The following is a 20,850-nucleotide window of genomic DNA, read 5'->3' as shown; positions in this document are numbered from 1 at the left end:
TGAATGACTGTCACTCTCTGTTCCTTCTGCCCTGAAGGCCGTATGTCCTTGAGGCAAGCCACCCTGTAGCCTGAGTCTTATAGTGAAGGTGAGTAGCATAGTCCACAGTCTACACAGAATAGCCATGTGGTGGAAAGCCATTGATCTAGCTGCCAGAGTCATTTGTTACTGCAACATCGTTTAGCCCAAGCTGACTGGCTGCCACATTTATTATACTGTAGTGCCTGTTCATAGTTCTCTGGTTCTAGAATGAATCACCTAAAGATGGGAAACCTGGACTCGTGTGATTGTGGGAAGAAGGGGAAGTTCTTTGAGCCAATTGCACTTAGAACCATGGATTTCTATGTCTGGAGTGATTCTCCTCAAACTAGCCCTTTGAGAGACTTTAAACTGAACCACAAGTGACTTAGACACCTAATTTCCAGAGCATTGTTTGTTCATTGAGTGCTGGGTTAGAATAAAGGCTCCACATGGGCAGGATTTGTTTTCAATGATGGATGTCAAGTGCCCAGCACCCGGGTGATGCTCACCAAATACTTGGTCACTTATTTCCAGTGGGTTTCCTTTTTGATTTGATTTTAGTGACAGATATAATCAGGATCATCACATTCCTTAGCTATGTTTTTGTGCCTATAATAGAACATTGGATTCTGGTTAATAGATTGACAAACTATTCTGGTTAATAGTTTGTCATAACCAAGATGCTATCAATTACTTGAAATATTGCCTTTGCCTCATTTTTTTTTTTTTTTGGGGGGGGGGGGTTAAGACTTGTAGTTTAAAAGAAAAAGAGTTTCTGAACCTTCCCCAAATATGAAATTCTGCTTGATTTCAGAATTCCAATAACTGATTTGGATCCAAAAGGAAACATCGCCATATTGTATTCATGCTCTTTCTAGGCCATGCTCCTGATGGAAGGGGAGGAGGGTGGCTGTATTTCCCCCTTCGCTCACTTCCTCTGCTTTGTCATCCTCAGTCTGGTTTTAAGTGGCATTGTTCTAAAATTTCCCACTGAGCAAATCTCGACATGAAGAGGTTCCTGATCTCTTTAAAATAAAATGGTTAAAAATAGATCCCGTAGGAACAGTTTTCCACGGCGAGAACAAAATCCTGCAAAAATGTTTCCATGCAGATTGAGGACCTAATTATTTTTTCTCACCTCAGCTTAGCTGTAGTTGTGCGACAGTGAGAACAGCCAGGCCCTCCACTTCTGGGGGAGGTTCTGCATGGAGCCAGCCTGGGCTGTTCCTGGGGCTGTGGGTACAGCTTTGAAGCTCTCCATCTAGTTCCTGGATCACTCACTGATTAGGTCAGCAAAGGCCTAGCCCAGTGGTCAGCAAACTCATTAGTCAACAGAGCCAAATATCAACAGTACAATGATTGGAATTTCTTTTGAAAGCCAATTTTTTAAAACTTAAACTTTTTCTAACGCCACTTCTTCAAAATAGACTTGCCCAGGCCATGGTATTTTGTGGAAGAACCACACTCAAGGGGCCAAAGAGCCGCATGTGGTTCACAAGCTGCAGTTTGCCGACCCCGGGCCTAGCCATTTCAGCTCCAGTGGCCTCAGGCTACTCAAATATTGATGTCTGAGCTGGGCAAGGGTGAAACAACCAAAAAGAGAATAGCAGGCAAGAGACTCTGTAATTAAGATGCAGGTTCCTTGGTTTGAGTGGTCAAGAGAGGGTTAAATCAGGCCTCCGGGACCAGCTCAGAGCCTTGGTCAGATGGAGAGGCACCTGCAGGAACTCTATCTGCAGAAAAGCAGAAGCCTACCTGGCCATATCATTTCCCTGTTCGCCCTTCCCCACAGCCTGGAGCTCCAGTCTCTACCAGTGTCTGCAGTGAGAATGTCTTACAGTTTTGTTGTTGTTGTGTTTATTGCTGTAGTTCTAATACCTTGTAACAATGCCTGGGACTCACTGTACGTTAATAGCTGTTGAATGAAGAATGAATGATGAGCAGGTGAATGAATGATGAGCAGGTAAATGAATCTCCAATGACTAGTGATTAGGAACTGTTTAGTTTTGTGTCTGTGTTCAGTACTTGACTGTGTATTAGATATTGAAAGAGGAAAGAGACTCAGAAAGTTTCAGATGGTGAGATCTTTTGCAATTAGATGCCTCACACTTATCATTGTGTCTTATACCCTTACTTCTACTAGCAGATAGCAAATTAATTTTTACAAATGGCAAATAAATCAAACTTTATTTTAGTGACAAGGAAGGCTTTTCTCAAAACTCTTGTTGGACTACTTGTGTGGGGAATTTTCAAAAGGCAGTTTTCTAAGAATCCATCCCTGGCCTTTGTGTCCAGAGTCCAGTATCTTTAAAAATGAATTTGAAATAAATTGCCTTGTGCTTCTACCTGTCTCTGTTGCAAAGTTTTAATTTCTCTCACTCCAATTCTGCATTTTCTCCTCCGTGTCCCGGTGCTTCCCTGGACAAGTGGCTCTCTCCTTCCTGGGTCCCGATAATACTGTCATTCTTTAGAATGTATTTCCCGCGTCACTTCCCCTGGATATGCCCCTCGTGAATTAGATGTATCCTTATGTACTCTGAGTACACTTCCAGCATGTAGTATTTATCACCTTGATTGCTGCTCTTTAACTCTTAGCTCCTCTAGGCCGAGGCCTGATTATCATTCATCTCTGCAGGGCGGGCATCTAGCCCAGTGCCTGGCACCAATAGTGTTAGGAATACTTGTTGCATGAATGTAATTGTTTATGCTCTAAAGAAAGCTTCATTAAGTGCTTATCGTTTGCAGCATCTCTCTCTATGCTCAGCATTTGCCCCTTCACCGCCCGGAGGTTTGATGACGGGCCAGATCCAGCCTGCTGCAGTAGAGCCCGTGGCCACTGCCCACTGCTCATGTAGGGAGAAGGACCAGCAGGCATTTGCTGAGCTGGAATCCTGGGCCCTGATAGGTGTTTTCTCTGTTTCCTGTTATACAGACATTCCCTGATTTACTAGTTCTGCTGTTTATGACTTTAAGACTTCACAATGGTGCAGAAGCAATACACATTCACCGGAAACTATACTTTGAATTTTGATCTTTGCCTGGCTTAACAATATGTGGTATGTACTCTCTCACAATGCTGGGCAGTGACAGCCAACCACAGCTCCCACCAGCCATGCAGCCATGAAGGTAGACAACAGGCACTTGACAGTGTGTTCATCATGTTGGAGGAGTTTGCCCAACTGTGGGCTAACGTAAGGGTTCTGAGCATCTTTACGGTAGGCTAGGCTAGGCTGTGCAGGGTAGCTGGATTAAATGCATTTTTGACTTCCAATATTGCCAACTTAGGATGGGTTCATTGGGACATAACCCCGTTGTGAGTTGGGGCACACCTGTATTCTTTCCTGTGCTTTTCTCTCCTCCTCTCAGCTCTCTCCCCCGAAGGTGGGACTTGGCAACTGATCATTTAGCTCACTTATACATCATGGAAACACAGCAAATAAAAGAGTGACCCCAACAAGTCACTCAAATGCGGTTGGAGCGTTGCCTAATACAGGTTTGCATGTGGAATTAGGAGTCAGGGCTCTGAGCTCAGAGCCGCTGGTGTTAGAAACAGGGGGCTGGAAGGGACAGGGCAGATACCAAGGCTTCTTCCTTCTCCACCCCCAACCTTGAGCGCATCGCCCTAAGCAGGTTATTCCCAGCCTTAGTGTCAAAGCATAGAGGAAATCATTAGCACCGTCCCCATTGACAGTATCTTCAGATGTCTCATTCGTGGAAAACCTGACCAACATTCTTAACACGAATTTTTTCTTGAGCTGCAGATTACAATCTTTCCCTGTGGCAGCTTCTCCATGTAGAAAGAATAGCTGGCTAACCCTGCTGTAGGAGATCCTAATGGAGCTTTGGAAGGAAGGAAGGAAGGAAGGAAGGAAGGAAGGAAGGAAGGAAGGAAGGAAGGAAGGAAGGAAGGAAGGAAGGAGACTCATGTTGAAACATTTTGCATCAAGAAATGTATGTACCAGTTTCTGTGATCGTCTGTATTGGAATCCTTTTGGGCGAGAGACTTTCTGAAGTTCATGTTGTAGTGAACTGTCACCTACATTTTTCCGGACACATGAATAGGAGAGTTAGCAGATCAATTGAGGGACTGTATGATAGCTCAGTTAGCAAACTACCGAAGATAATTGGGGGAAGGGGTAGGTTTGCTGTTGTAAAGATACAATGAGAAAAGCATTGAAAAACTAAATGTCAAGCAAATTTCCTTGTAGAAAATTCAGAATCTATTATATAAAATTTTGTCTTGGCTTCCTCACCCTAAATTGGATGTGCATTTCCTTTCTATAGTATTTTTCCACATTACATCAGTATTTGATTTGCATATGTCTAGAGATCATAGGAATCGAGTAAATGGTAAAATTTATAATATAGCAATTAGATACCAAACCGAATCGTACAATAGTGTCATTTCTTTCTTTACCATATTCTAATATTAAAAACAATATTGTATCTTTTTAAATAAAGTACCAATGCTAGAAAATTCAGCTTTTCTTTTAATGCTGCACAATTAGCAGCTATCCAAGCTTTTCAGGGTGAACATATTAAAATCCACACTCCATATTTTTAGGTAACAAAATGTGCATTGAGATACTCTTCATTACTTAAATTAGGTAATCCCTGTAATATTTGATAGTGCTATTCTCAATTCTTATCTGTAGCTATACAGTCATTGAGCTGAAAGAACATTGCAGTGTAGCAATTAAGAACATCCTATCTTCTTTTTTATTTATTTAATCCACAGGTTTAATAAATTACAACCTGATTGTCTAAGTAAACAATGTTACCTGCTGTGGCTGCTTTGTTATAGAACAGAGTTCTGCATGCAAATTATCATCAGTTATCATTCCCAGTGTGACAGCGCATCCTTTCCCTATAATGTCAAGTTCCCTGCTTCCATCCGCCCCAGGAAAGCAGATTAAAACAGACATGTTGTCATAGTATCCTTTTCCTCCAATAACTTGCCCCTAGGCCTCCCCTGGGGGATCCTGTGGAAGCGCTTTTAGGAAGCATGGGTGAGCACACTTTATCACTCCTCTGTTCTTGGGGTTGTATTCACAAACGCTTCACCAAAGCGTAGACAACCTAATCAGGATGCACAAAACGCCAGCTCCTTCTCTCCTCAGGGGATAGAGATGTGTATGGACCAGAGCTCGCATGGTCATTCCTGTGCGGGGTCACCTGTGGTATTGCAATGGGGTCCTGCTCTTGTGTACGGCATATGGTCTGCCGTCAGATACCTTAACAGCCAGGAAAATCTGCTGTGAATAAATTAGAATATATTTGCAAATTAATTGGTTAATTAGGTTTTAGGCATCCCTGGGGGGTCTGAGCTGAAACAGATGTGTGCAAAAGGGGATGAGGGCTTCTTCCTGAGCCTCCTGAAGGAAGAGTTCCCCTATCACTGGATCTGTTGTTGGGGCCAGGTATTGCGATATGTGTATTTGTGCATAAAGCAGCAGAAAGACATTCCTGCCGAGGAGTCCATTGTGATAGGGACATGTTCAGAGGTGCCATACACTTCAAATAGCTGTACTGTTAAATCATCAAAGTGCTATTAGAGCTGATTCTTTCTTGGTTATGTCAGTAAATTCTGTGGGGACCAGGTTATAACTAAAGGGAAGATTTGGAGGTGTTTTTAAATATTCCCGTGACACTTAGGAATAGTAAAATGCCATTAAAAAGCCAAACCTTGAGCTCAGACCTGGGAGTTCAACATCGGCTAGTCAGTGTTTGTCCTCCTATGTTTTTCTTTTTTTTACTTTATCCTTCTGTAGAATGGAAACTGAGCTGGCCTTCCCATAAATGCTGCTGATAATACTAACTTGATTTTTCTAATTGAATCATTGATGCAGATTCCATTTTATTCCTTCTTTCATTTTATTCATGATACATTTATGGTGTGCCCATTGGGTCCTAGAGACCGATGGTGGACACCACATAGAATATGCTTTGTGGACTGGTAAACCTGGTTTACATTTCCTAACATTCACCCCAGAAAGAAGCAGCCCACACTAGAACTAGCTGCATGACAGGAAAATAAATGCAGAGTTTATGATTGATTATAAACGAGCCATGTGGCCACACCTACAGGCTCACGGTTAGCGGACCCACTGTATGGGAACTGGTATAGACTACTGGACTGGCGCTAGAAATTGCAAACAAATGGTGCATCCAAGACATAACTCCCAGCATCAGGTCTCTCGATTCTCTTTCTATTTGCCCACTTGTTACATTGATTGTCGGCTCCCAGAGGACCCCTTGGTATCACCTCTGCCTAAAGCCCTTAGCAAAGAACAGGCTGGAAGCAAATGTTGGAGGTGGGCAGCCAGCCAGATGTTTGAATAAAAGAGACCCACATCTGGAAACTCCTCGGGGACAATGAGGGGTTGGAGAGGGAGCTCTGTTATATGGTCACAGCTAATTTCCTAGATTTAGTTTTGCTTCCGTGTTAAGAAAAGTGAGCCATCACAGAAGTAATTTGTGAGTACTTGGGTCATCGTTAAACAAAGCTTTTTTGTTTCCTAAATCTGATTTATTTATTTATTTATTTTAAAGTAAAAGACAAAACCTTAAAGGTGCAGAAATGATAGTCTCACTTGAAATCAGGCAGGCTGTGAGCTTTAGGGTCAGGGATGCTTGCAATAAGTGTAGCAATGTCACTTCGTACTCTTTTCTTGTTTAATCTCCCAGGATAAATGAGTTGGGTTTTTTTGTTTTGTTTTTTTACTAAATCTTGAAAACACAACAACACCAAGTTCATAATCTAAAGGACTCATATTTGATTTTGGTTTTCTTTTCTTTTTCTTTTTTTAATATATTTTATTGATTTTTAACAGAGAGGAAGAGAGAGAGAGAGAGAGAGAGAGAGCTAGAAACATCAATGAGAGAGAAACATCGGCCAGCTGCCTCTTGCACACCCCCTACTGGGGACGTGCCCGCAACCAATGTACATGCCCTTGACCGGAATCAAACCTGGAACCTTTCAGTCTGCAGACCGACTCTCTACCACTGAGCCAAACCAGCTTCGGCTGATTTGGTTTTCTTAAGAACCACGTTATTAAAAGCACTATTCACCTAGCATAACCTTATTTCAAAGAGAAAAAAATATGTATTTGGTTCTTTGCATGTGAAGAAAAAAATAAATATTTATGGCAAAAGAGTGTAAATTGCACCTTTCCAGACTAAACAGAATCCATTGAAATCTAGCTTAATCAAATAGGATTGTTTTAAAACCAGAAACCTATTTGCTAGTGGTTTTTATGTTTGACATCAAGATAGGGACTAATATAGAATGAAGCGTTACATTGAAAATGGACTTTATTCCTGCCATGCCGTCCTTCGGCAAATGCCATTATTGCCAGAAAAAAAGATGGGAATGTATTAATTTTGTTTCATTTTGATTTCCAGGCATGGTTTCTGAGGTAGGTGTTTTGGAGGATCAGAAGCTTTCAGTAACTGACTTCCTCATACACTTGAGGCTTCACACTCCCGGTGACCCTGTACTTGGGAACTTACACTGCCCATGAGCCAACCTGGACTCAGTCTTCCCGGTTAAAGAGATGCCCTGCTTTTCATGGGCAAGATCATACCTCTTCATCTTGGAATTTCTGTTTGAATGCCAGGCATTCTTTTTGGGTTCCTCTCATTAAGTTCTTCCCCATTGTGGAGGTGGAGGCAGGTGTAGACAGGTTAGTGGGGGTTTGTGGAATGGACGGGACAGCCTGGGCCTGGAGAGAAGCCTCACCAACTGGACAGGAGGAGATTTGGTGAGAGGCCTTTGGGTGCTGGCAAGCGGTCCAGCCCGCAAGGCAGAACACACACAGCAGGGAATACAGAGCGGTGAAAAAAAAAAAAAAAGTGAGTTTTTGGCAGGCACCGGCACTGGGGAGGTTGAGTGGAGGAGGAAGTGTAGGGGCACTTCAGTCACGTGCTGAATTCCTCAATCTTGAGCCCAAGCTTCTCAGGGCTACTTTCTCAGTGGAGGCAGACTGGTTTAGAACCTTAGGTGAATTAAACATGCAAATCAGATAGTCAGGTGTTTCTCTGTGGGGCTTTGAAGTCTGCAAGCATAGGGGACCAGCAGGTTTATATACTAGAGCATACACTTCATTTATTCATTTACTTATTTATTTAAAAATATGTTCTTATTGATTTCAGAGAGAAAGTGTGTGTGTGAGAGAGAGAGAGAGAAAGAGAGAGAGAGAGAGAGAGAGAGAGAGAGAGAGAGAGAGAGAGAGAAACATCAATGATGAGAGAGAATCATTGATTGGCTGCCTCCTCCAAGTCCCCTACTGGTGATTGAGCCCGCAACCTGAGCATGTGCCCTTGACCAGAACCAAACCCGGGATCCTTCAGGCTGCAGGCTAACGCTCTATCCACTGAGCCAATCTGGCCAGGGCCACATTGCTTATTAATAGGCTGTTTGGTTGATAGGTATGTTTATGTTCAGAAGGACATATAGCCTCCCATTCAGCAAGACAGCTTTAAAAAAATAAAAGTTGGGGGACGGGCAGGGAGAGGGGAGAAAGAGGAAAAGATGTGTTTAGGGGAAATCTCTTCGAAAATGGTTAGGAGTTTATCAAGCCTTTTTGCTTCCCAGTCTCTAATCCAGCCAGGATGTCAGTGACTGAAAATCATCATCATATGACCATTTGCTGTTTGGTGGAGTGTTTGGAATGAGCTAGTTAATCCATTCCAGTTCATAATGGGCGGGTGGCCAATTCATACAAAACACCTTGACAATCCATACTAATTGGCTTGTCTCCATGGAGCGGCCAAAATTGAATTAGCCATGGAAATGGACATTTCCTTCCACCCACTCCCTTCTTTCAACACCCCCACCCCACTGCCACTCTTCACTACACACACGCACACGCACAGACACACACACACACAGCTGGAGTGATTTTGCATTTAAGTAGCATCTTTGTGTGTGTTTTCCCACCCATCTTCCTGGGCTATAAATTTCCCCAAGCTTTCTATTTAACAGGGAATGAATTAGAGGTAAGGAAAGTAAACTAAATGTCCTTGGGACATTTGCAGTGTCATTTGTATTTTCAGAGTTGGCTTCATTGCCAAGGGTAGTAGCAAGGGAAGTTATCTGTGAACAAAAGCAAAATGCACTTCATGTTTTGGAAGGCCAGGGAGACAAATTCCTAGACGACGATTCACACAGCCTAGAAATAGTTTCAGAAAGATCTACCGACCCACAAAACTTATGCCAGCCCGCAAAGTCATCTCCTAGAATGGCTAATCCTGTGCTATTGAGAGATACCCAAAAAAGGATAAAAGTATGGGTTTGCGGAACTTTGATTGATAAATAATTACCCTTTCAGAATTCCTGAATAAATAATTACCCTTTATACCTGAAAGTTGGCTTTACTAGGCACTGACTACCTCTGAGCTCAGTGACCCTCTGGGCATTTCTGAGGGGCAGTGGGATTGGCTATAAACCATCAGCCAGGAGGGCAAGTGGAGGCCCTTGGTTGCAGTTAAGTTTGGGCTCTGGAGCTAAGCAATGCTCCTCACAACCCTGTGACCTTGGTGACTTCTTCACCTCACTGTGTTTCAGTGTGTTTTTTATCAGCCCTCCTTGAGATAAGGTCTCTGCTTGATTGAAAATTGTATTTCATAATTAAGTAACATCTTTAAAATAATTTTCCATTTTAAAGGACTTAACTTTGTATACATTTTGGGTTTTACATAGAAAGGGAAACTTTTATATATACATATATACCAGTCTATATTTATAAAAGGCTAAGTGACCATCCAACTGTCTGACTGGCTGGTATATATGATGCACACTGACCACCAGGGGGCTGATGCTCAATGCAGGAGCTGCTTCTTCCCCCCCCCTCCGTGGTAGCACTAAGGATTCCAACTGACAGTCTTCTGGGGAGTGAGCCTAAGCCATCAGCTGGACATCCCCTGAGGGCTCCCAGACAGCTAGAGGGTGTAGGCCAGGCTGAAGGATCCCTCCCCACCCCCCACCCTCCACCCCCCGCACGAATTTTGTGACTGGGCCTCTAATAAGCTATAATACCCTCTTTCTATATTAATGTGATATCCCCCCTACACACACACACACACACACACACACACACAGGGGGTAAATTAAAGCATTATAACTCAGTGTAAACATTTGTCAGTGCAAATACATTTCTATATATTCAGTGTGTACAAACACCTGGTTATTTACACAGTTTATATAATTAGTGCCATAATCTCTGGATAGGATAAATTTCTAACACTTCCTCCTAGTAAGCCTTGCTGTGAGTTTTGACAGTCAGAAAGAAATAACCTTGCCTATAATTATGTCTGTCTGTAGAATGTGGTAGATAGGGAACAATGGGCATGCCAAGGGTCCAAGAGGGACGAAGGATAGTCTTCTGAACCTGTAATCACAGCCGCACCCCCTTCATCCCCCCCTCAACACCCCGCTCAACAGAAGGTAATACAATAGGCTGCTCTGTGTCACTGTTGGAAGGTACGGGGGTTCTAATTTGAGCCTCTGACTTCCAGGAAAAGTCAAATAAGTAGGAAGTGAAATTTAAAGGGGTTCCAACAAAATCTACCAATGTCTCCCTAGGGTTGACCAGCCAACTCAAGCACTCATTCTGACTCTCAGATATTCCTTTGAGCTGCCTTCAAGGTCACCTATCTTTTATGCAGATAAATGACTGCTAGAGGCAGGAAATCTTGAGCCCTGGCTTCTACTTTTTTTTTTTGGAAAATCCCTGTGTTTTTGGAGCAGAGAGAGGAAAGTAGGGAAACTCTCCACTACCCCTCAAAACATGCAAGGTTAACCTAGCTCTGTGCTCTGGGGACTTCTTGTCATCCTTGTGCATGAATCACTAGATAATGTCAAGGATACTTTTAATTGAAGGAGAAAGAAAGCCGTGTAAACCTGTTCCTTGGTCTGGGAAAGAACAGAACTTTTTTTGAATCTCTGGTGTGTGTGTGTGTGTGTGTGTGTGTGTGTGTGTGTGTGTTTGCTATTGCTTTGGAATATGCTCTTAAGAATTATTTGTTTTAACATTTTGCAGGACTCACCTTTTCAGCAGGATTTCTCTCCCTTTTGAGAGGATGGGATAGATTTGGAATTGCCTTACTGTGATGTCACTACAGTAACTTATGTGTACTTGCTTTGGAAGAGGTAGGAATAAGTGGTTGTCGAGCCAGGCTAACTGGCAGCAGGTACCTTTTCTGCCACACGTAGAACAACTTCATCTTTTGGAAAGTTGTATCCAGGTAGGAGAGGCGGCAGCGACTTGCGCTGACTCGGCTCACGGCTCCATATGTGCCCTAATGAAATGCCACCAGATCCCCCGGGCTCCTCCAGAGCTCCAGGTCTGCTCCTTCCCGCCTTCTTCCCGAGCTCGCCTTGCTGGCATGCTGATGTGCCAGTTGAAGGTCTGCAGGAGGAAGGAGCCAGGATCTAGAGCCATCTGGAGCCTGGGAAGTAAGTGCAGGGTAGACATCTGCTTGAAACTTTGTGGAGATACACAGTGTGCTGATTTACAGCCCTCTTGGGACTCCCGTGTTCAGACTGATGAGGAAGCTGGTGTCTGGCAAGAGTCGGGTGCTTGGTCATCAGGACATATGATAAGTTCGTCTAGCCTGTATCCTATGCCAAATTGTATATTTCTTATTTGGGCCACTGAGGTTCTCTCTGCCACCAAAAAACAAAACAAAGCAAAACAAAAATGCTGTTAAACTTAAATGCCCAAAGGTATCATACGTGCATCAAAATATGCACAGTAACACTGAAATAAAAGGATGCGTCTGAGAATCATCAGAGTGTAGAAGCGAAGGCATGCACTTGGGTGTCAAACCACTGGCGTTTCAACCTGGTCTCTGCCACAGTTGCTGTGTGACTCTGAGCAAGTCACTGAACCTCTCTGTGCTCTTGTTTTCTCATCTATATAAACAGCTTGGCTTATTTACCTTTTGGGGTATTTTGAGAAGTAAATGAAGTTTATGTATGTAATAAATTCAAAAATAGCACCTAGTAAATGAACCACGGCACAATTGAGTGGTGTCATGTCCCCCCTCCTCCCCCCGAAGTTGTATAAATATACACCAAAGACAGGGACACCCACTGTTTTCCCTATAAGTACCTTTGGTGCTATCACTTGTCTTCCTTCTCCCACCACCTCCACCACCACCCAGACGGGCTTGGTTTCCCTGGTTCCCGGAGTATGTCAGGAGTGTTCTCACCTCCTGGGTTGTTCTTCCCTGACCCCAGGAGGTGAGAAGCTAGCTGGCTTCTCTTCCGCCCTGAGGCTGTTTCAGTGCTGCTTCTTCACATAGGCCTTCCCTGGCCACCTAACGTCACTCCAGTGCCCACCTGTTCTTCAGCTCCCCGTCTGCATTTGTAGCTACACGTGACTTGCATTTGCATTTCTTTGGTGTCAACATATGAGGAAATTCATGGAGCACGTCTCATTTCCGTTTGAGATCTAGCATCCAGTTGAGCACAGTGACCGCATATAGTGGGCACTCAGTAAATACTCATTCAGAGTCAGAATGAGTGCGTGTCTGAATGGGTTATGTGCTTTATAAAGTATATTCAAAATGCATGGGCAGTGTATGTCTTCCTTCTGAGCTGGCCAACCCTGATTCCCCAATCCTACTACAGTCCCTACGCCTTTCTATTAGTACAGGAGAGAAAAGGCCTCCTTCAGAGATGAGGTCGATCCTATTCCTCCCCACTTGGTATCTTCTCTACTTTGGTTGGTAGCTGAGAAGGAAGCAGGACCTGTTTTTGCTCACCAGGCCAGTTCAGTGGGGGCACTTGCCATGTGGATCAGCCCCATCTGCTGGTGGAATCGGGAGGCTACATCCTTAATGGATGGGAATGCCCTGTGAGCTGAATGCTGGCCATCCAGTCACTTTACCAGCAGAGGAGACTGTGCTGGGGTTTCTCTCCCATGTTGTTATCCTACTGGCAACAAAATGAATGGTAGGGCGAGGTGTGCTTACCCAGCACACCTTTTGGCATCTCTGGTGCCTAAATTTTCATCAGAGTTTCACACAGGCTGTTTAGTGGGGTTTGCAAGTTTGGAGTTAGAGTTTCACGCTCGTGTCCACTGTTTAAAATTCTCAGCTTAACATCAGTGTCCACTAGTTGATCCCTGTGTAAGTTGTGGTGACCGAATTTTCAGCATTTCGAGGTTACCTTCTCTGCAAAGTATCTCAAGGAGATATGGGCATCACATCATGTTTCAATCTTTCTTAAGCGATCATGGGTTTATAAGATAAAGGTTTCAGAAGAAAATAAATCAATCTCTCTCTCTCTCTCTCTCTCTCTCTCTCTCTCTCTCTCTCTCTCTCTCCTTCTCTCTCTCTCTGCTTACATTACCCAAAAATCTCAATAGGTACATTGGACAAGGTGGAATTTGCTGGTTTATTTACATAACATTTTTTTTAAATAAGAAAATTTTCTTTTTGTCTTAGCTTGCATATCTGGGTACCTTGTGTGCATTATAAATTGGCCTGTGAGTAGGCTTAGCCAAGCAAGGATGCTTAGCCAGGCTGTGGTCTGAGGACTTCATGGGTAGCTTTCTGACATTCTGCTGCTTTGCAGCTCTTGTGTTGGGGAGGCTGAACGTGGACTCAGATGGGTATTTTATCTTTAACTTGTGCGACTTTACAAGAACCCACCGAACATACCCACCCAATAGAATCTCCCCTCATACCACCCCATCCTCATTTCCACATCAGAAGTAGCAAGAAGACATGGCACTATCGTAATTTGGTTTACTTTCAGTCTCAATTATAGGGTGTGTGTTTTTGTTGTTTTTTTTTTTTTTTTTTTTGTTAATCCTCATCCAATGATATTTTTTTATATTGCTTTTTAGAAAGAGTGGAAGGAATGGGGGGGAGAAGGAGGTAGGGGAAGAGAGAGAGTGTGCATAACATCAATGGGAGAGAGACATATCAATTCGGTGCCTCATGCATGTGCCTTGACCGGGGCCAGGAATTTAACCTGTACTTCTAGATGCGTGGGCCAGTTCTCTAACCATTGAGAAACACCAGCCAGGGCTCAATTACAGGGTTTTGTTTTTTTAAAAAAAACATATATTGAGCAGTTGCTAACTTATTTTTCTTCATTATAATTCCAAAGAGTGTTCACTCAGTCTCCCAAGAGGAAGGTTTTGAAGGAGGGCTTTGTGCCTGTCTGTCTGGTCACCGAGTTACTGACCACTACAGGATTTCACAGTGGCAGGTAAACTGAATGGTTTGGTTTTCTCAGTTTAGGATGAATTCAGAGATGAGAGGGAAAAAGCCAGGCTGTAAATACATTAACTTATCTAGAATGCAGCAATCAGAAAAACCTAGAAATAAGCCATGTAAATGTCCGCATACCTGTAAGTTCTGTGTGCTAAGGTTTGGTAGTCCTTTATGTGAATTGCCCATTGGAACAGGTACCAGGATAATTTCAGTGATCAATGCTTTGAAAGATTTTATCTGTGCCTCCTTTCCTTAAATACAGCCAGTGCAAAATGCTGGTGAAATCTGGCAGGTTTTCATATTTTAGATTCAGACAGACCATGTTTGGACTTTAATTGTCCTTCTTTACTGGCTGTGTCATTCCAAGCAGATTATTGAACTGTCAGCTCTATGTTCAGTTATAAAATGGGGACAGTGTGCCCTAGCTGGTTTGGCTCAGTGGACAGAGCGTCGGTCTGTGAACTGAAGGTCCCGGGTTTGATTCCGGTCAAGTGCACATGCTCAGGTTACGGGCTCAATCCCCAGTAGGGGGTGTGCAGGAGGCAGCCGATTGATGATTCTCATCTTTGATGTTTCTATCTCTTTCCCTCTTCCTTCCTCTCTGAAATCAATAATATATATATATAATAAAATGGGAATAGTGGTACTAACCCCAAATTGTGACCTTAAGTTGTTTTCCCCTGTGTAGAGCAAGGAGCACGGTGCTGAGCATATGGGTGGACTAGGAATTATAATGCTTGTTACATTGATATCAGTTATTTCTGCATGTGAGGGTGTTATTTTGTAAGTATATTTTTTGCAAAGAGCCTTTTCTTAGACTCTTACTATTTTATTATTATTATTCTAGTAAGAATTTCGATTTAAAGAATGGAAAATTATGTGTTTTGTTATGTTTAAATAATATTTAAATAATATTTCTGCGCCCCCCCCCTTTTCTTCCAATTTTGTTCCCTTAAGGGATTAGCAGCTTTAAAAACACAGGTGGCCATTTGGGCTGGTATGGCCTCACAATATGATCTTTATTTTGCTGGATCAGAGGTTTGGGGTAGGTCCTGTAATCCCTAAATTAGTCTAGGAGGCCGATGGATAAAAACAATGTCTTTGTTGGGCAAATCCCAGTTGTGGCTGTTCTTTCGTTCTTGACTCCAATTTAAACTAATGCCTTAATAGCTGAAATTGCCTCTTCACCCTCTTACCTGAAGGACCATTAACGTCAGTGGGAAGGACTTATCGCTGCAGCACAAAGATACCTTCCTGGGGCCTGTCCTGGCCTGCGAGCCCCAGGCTGGGCCCCTCAGCGGTCAGTATCGGAGGCCAGGCAGAAGCCAGGGCCTGGGCTCCCCCTGAGCTTGCCATCGCACCACAGGCTCTGGCTCCTCCCCCTCTCCGTCCACTTCTGCTTCGATGCAAGGCTGTCGCTCTGCAATTAAGTCATTTCAGTCTCTTCTCTCGTGATTTTTCTTCACCCTAGAGATGCTCAATGTTAGGGCAAAACACAGGCATTCAAGCTGCTCATAGCATTTAGGGAGCTGGGGACTTGGCTTTTAATTACTGTGCAAATATGATTATTTAGGGAGTAGCACCATCTCCATGGAGCCTGGGGAACTGTGACAACACAAGGGCGCCTCATAAATAAGTGCTGAATAGGCGCGTCGGCAGGTCCTAGGGGATGAGCGGGGACAATGCACTGAGCCATCGGAAGTATCTTTCCTGAGCTCGGAGCAAGATGTGAAGTCTCTTTTTTGCCCCAGCTTCTCTATCTGTAACATAGGCTAAGGTATCTTGCTTGTTGGCTATAGCCCAGCAGCTGTGTGGTGTCATCTAGAAAGTTCTAATACGATCAACATGTTTAACAGAAAGTACTCATCTGCCCAGACATCTAGTCTTGAACCACACTCATTTCTCTAGGCAGCCTTTGTTTTACATGACATCCCATGGATCTTGTCCACATACAGCAAGAAATGTTTGACTTGTTGAGATGACTGATGTGTGTATATTTCTTGCCGAAACGTATTTTAAATTTAATGATGGCTCCGCACCAAGGCTGTGCTGATGGGCTTGGACAGCTTGGTGTTAACCCTGCTCTAAGTACTTCATCTCCACCCCAAGTCCTGCTGGACCCTGACCGACCCTTCAGGTCTCAGCTAAACCCTCCTCCTGACGAGGTCAAATTCCTCTTCCATGTGCTCTTATAGAAACATTAGCCTCTCCTTGGAAACTCACCACAGCTGTTGATTTTATTACAATCAATTATTTTAATGCTGTTCTCTCCAATAAGACTATAAATTCTATAAGGTAAACAAATGTGATGATGGTGGTGAATTTTCACTCACCGTGTATGCCCCGCTTCTGATGACAGATAGCATGCCTGGTACTTACGAGGTTCCCAATAAGTATCATTGGTAGAGTGAATTGATGAGGAAGTGAATGAGTGAATGAAATGCCACTGTCACCTACAGCATTTATCTTGTGTCTCTTCCCTATCATGTTCATATGGACTCAGGGACCCGTGCACATAGTAGCCCCCCCCCCCCCCCCCCGCACAGGTTTATTAGATAACTAAACGGCATGATGTGGATCTTGATACCAAAGCCCTGCCATGAATTGGGAAAGTAAAAATTGTTTAAGCTCTTAAAGAGGCCTTGAGGTTTCTGGGTTCCAAACGTGGTCCTGTCTAGGGTAAAATATAGCAATTGAACAACCATTTCTTTCTCACCTGCCTACTCCCGAAGACATGGAGTAATACATCAGATGGGGGATGACCTTGGGAAGGACATCATCCCTAAATCAGAGCCAGATAAAAGGTCTGATGCCGTGCCAGGCGTGTCTCTGAACAGAAGACCATAAATCACTCCAGTAGATTCCATAAGAGTTCTCATGCTGTCTCTCCAGACAGAGCTCGCTCACCTGGTCCATGGGACATCTCCAAGAAGCACTAAGGTGGGAGGCAGTGTGCATACTGTACACCACCTCACCAGCCACTTGGGAAGTGAACTTAGGTACATTGGCTATACTCCTCCATTTTTCTTTTCCATAAAGTAGGAGACATTATCCTACCTACCTCATAAGATTGTTGGAAGGTCAAATGGCCAAACAGGTAAAGAGTGCTTTGCAGACAGTTGGGCATGTAATAAACTCATAGTGAATGTCAGTTGTCATTATTATCATCACTTTTTATCGATTGCAGAAGTTTCTGTTGCAATCCCAAGCTAGTCTCTATGAATGTGTCTTCGCCCTATCCCTTTCAGGTTACACTGGGACCTACATTTCCACCTGCCCTTTCTGCCCACATGCCTTTGGCTCCGACCTCCACTATGAGGACCCAAACAAACACCGGGTCCAGGAATAGCACCCATTATATGGTGTCTTGCATTATGCTATCTTAACCAGTACTGCAGAGGCCAACTGGAACTGCTGGAAATTCACACTGTGCGGTGACTGGGGGAGGATGCACACTCCATATGCAGGCATAAATAAATGGCATCGTGCTGACAGCATGTGTGCCCAGCCAGACTCCCTGCTCTCTTAGGCCTAATCTGATGGAAGGTGTTATGACTTTTTCTGCAGCTTCAGAATAAAAACTGGAGAAGAAAATCTGAGACGTGGCACTCACTAAAACCCCCATATGGTTACTTAAGGCAGCTTAAGCACTTCCACAGAAACTGGGCTCTGTTGAAATAGCCACTCTTCTTGCAAAGTGAAACCTTCTCTCCCCTTTTTTGCCTTAAAATTATTATTTTTTTCCTTTTATTTTTAGACTTTGGATGAGAATGGGACTCTAAATCTGTTTTCAAGCTGTCTCTTCCTTTCTCTGCTTGCTCAGAACTACCCTTTTTTAAATACACACTCACACACACACACACACATCAAAACCTTTTTTATTTTTATTGAATTTATTTGGTTGACATTGGTTAACGAGATTATGTTGGTTTCTTGTGGACAAGTCTATAATGTATCATCTGTATATAGTATTGTGTTCACCACCCCCAAGTTAAATCTCCTTCCATCACCTTTAAACCCCCCTTTACCCTCTTTTACCTCCTCCACTACCCTTCCACCCTGGTAATCACCATGCTGTGATTATGTTTTTTGTTTGCTTAATCCCTTCACCTTTTTTACCCAGCTCTCCCCGTCTCCCCGTCTCCCTTCACCCCCTACAGCTGCCAGTCTTTTCTCCATATCTATGAGTCTGTTTCTATCTTGATAGTTTATCTTGTTCATTAGATTCCACGTCTAAGTGAGATCATATGGTGCTTGTCTTCCTCTGACTGGCTTTATCTTGCTTCTGGCCCCTGGTGGAGGCACCTTGGGCAGGTTCCTTGACCTCTCCTCCCCTTGCTTTTTTCATCAGTGGTGCCTTCTAGCTGTTCACATTTTTTTACTTATTTTATGATGTCTGTCCTTTGTTGTGACCAAAAGCACAATGGTTGTGTCTTACTCATAAGATAGGGAAATATTCATTGATCAAGTTGAAAAAACCTTCACTTTCCACATTCCAGGCCTCTTAGTTTGGGCTCCGAGAGTTATAGTCTGAGGCAGGTTTTGTGCTAAGGGTAGATGGGTTTCATTTCTATACTCCTGTGGACATTAGCGGGCGTATGGCCATTTGATCTCGGTAGTGATGGGGTGTCCTGACACAGCATGCCCTCCCCCTTGGCATGTTTGGGAAGCACCCAGGCGTGGTCCTGAGGCTGCCTGAGCCACTGGTAATGAACCAAACACCCCCAAATGCTCCAGTGGCTGCCTTTTGGTGCTTGGCAGGAAAACCCTTTTCATGTTAGTTTCAAGGTTGTCAGATAGCATTATCCCCAAGTCTTAAAAATTTCAAAGAAAGGAGGCAGTGTGTTTGATTTATAGAATAATCATCTAGCTTTAGCTCTAACTGGGCTTTGGCAGTGGTTTTGCAAGCACTTGAAAATTAAATCCATTTTTTATGGCACTACAAGGTATTATCCCACAGCAAATGATAATTAAACACCTGTGAAATCAATTAGCCCTTTAAGCAGGGGAAAATTTTTTCCAATTATGTTTTCGCACCTCCAAAACTTTTGAAATTCCAAAACGAACACTCATGGAGAGGCATGGAGTTGATTGGCATTGGGGGGTTCACTTTCCAGAAAGATCACCCCTACATTTTGCTTTGACTTCGTCCCCAGTAAAGGCGTCGTGTGTTACCAGCTCCCATCCGGAGAGGACGCAGTCGTCTTTTGAGCAGAGTCTTAGCAGCTGTGTATCTGACACACAGCTGAGCTGTCAGTTCCTCTACAAAGAAAGTTACTCACTTTGTGTTTCGATGCCAAGTTTTACTTGACAGTTTATGTAAAAGCCAAGATACCTTAATGGAAACCAAGCAACAAGGCGTTCCATGTGACAGAATTGTGCGCGCGCTCTCTCTCTCTCTCTCTCTCTCTCTCTCTCTCTCTCTCTCTCTCTCTCTCTTTCAGGGCTTTGTAGCCAAGAGCTCTGAGCCATCTTCATTACAAATGCAAACCCTTAAAACAGACCGACTGGGTAATAGCTGAAAACTAACAGTGGGGAACTAGAAATTGTGGCCAGCCTTTCAGCCCCACGGGATCATGTGTGTTTAACCATTGGCTTCGGTAACAAATTAGCTATTCCAGATGCTTCTTTTGGAAGATGATCTGCACTTTTGAAAGCACTGGGTGGATTGGGGTAGAGGCCATAACAATTTGGGGCTCAAAAAAGAAATAATGCCAGGCCTTCCATATCCTCTACATTTTGCCTCATTATGTACAAAGACCATTCCAAGAAAATGTTTGCCTAGTCCTTCCTGATATTCAGACATGCTTTAGTTTGCATAATGTTCTCGGGTACGCTGTCTCGTTAGATCCTCAGTGGACCTCATTAGGTGGGCATGGCTGCTATGATTTCCCATTTTATAAATGAGCATGGATTCAGGCCCAAAGGGCCTTGCTTAAAATCAGACAGTTTATGACAAAGTCACGGCCAGAAAGTATATTTCCTAGACATTAGTTTGTATAGGTTTCATCATATCACCCTACATATAAATCTCTGAAAGATATTCTTTACAATTTTTTTTTTTTTTCTAGAGACATTTGTAATAGGATCTTGGGTTTCCTAGCAGATAACATTTGTCTAGAGAAATAAGTCTGGTGATGCATAAAACAATGATGAGAGAGGATATTTCTATATTCATTTAGAAATGCATCCTATGGATTGTCTTTGCAAACATGGCCAGCAACTTGGGCATTATGATCTCATAGGTATTCTCCCTGAGAAATGAGGAGGAGATCTGGCATTCATTCAACAAACATTTCTTAAGATTACTTTGGTCCAGGCACAGGACTAGGAGCCAGGGTCACAATGGTGAGTGAGGACAGGTGAGCTCCTGCTCTCCTGGAGTATACATTATATTTAGAGAGAAAGAGCAATGTGTGTATGAATTCAGATAGTGGTAGGTCCTAGGACGGGGCAATGATTGGACAGTGGGTGCCGGGAACACAGGCTGGTCTGTGTGGGTGTCTCTGAAGAGCACTGATATGCCTCCTAAGGGAGATTTGGGAGAAGAATGTTCCAGGCAGAGGGCATAGCAAATCCAAGTCCAGAGATGGTAAT

General features: G+C 43.5%; 1 protein-coding gene and 1 long non-coding RNA gene across 4 annotated transcripts in view; one reads left to right on the top strand and one right to left on the bottom strand.

Annotated features, from left to right (window-relative positions):
- The window catches only part of EXT1 (exostosin glycosyltransferase 1), a 263,571-nt gene that overhangs the window by 200,538 nt on the left and 42,183 nt on the right, over positions 1 to 20,850 (top strand). The gene's annotated exons all lie outside the window — the stretch shown is intronic.
- Positions 224 to 17,359, bottom strand: LOC123652298. The gene is made up of 3 exons (XR_006741562.1): positions 17,349 to 17,359; positions 14,698 to 14,708; positions 224 to 324 (listed from the first exon to the last, which is right to left on the bottom strand). It is a non-coding gene; the product is annotated as an uncharacterized LOC123652298 (long non-coding RNA).

Source organism: Pipistrellus kuhlii, unplaced genomic scaffold, assembly GCF_014108245.1.
Source record: "Pipistrellus kuhlii isolate mPipKuh1 unplaced genomic scaffold, mPipKuh1.p scaffold_m20_p_14, whole genome shotgun sequence".
Classification (NCBI taxonomy): domain Eukaryota; kingdom Metazoa; phylum Chordata; class Mammalia; order Chiroptera; family Vespertilionidae; genus Pipistrellus; species Pipistrellus kuhlii.
The sequence above is the reverse complement of the archived record's forward strand: the minus strand, read 5'-3'. Positions and strand labels throughout refer to the sequence as shown.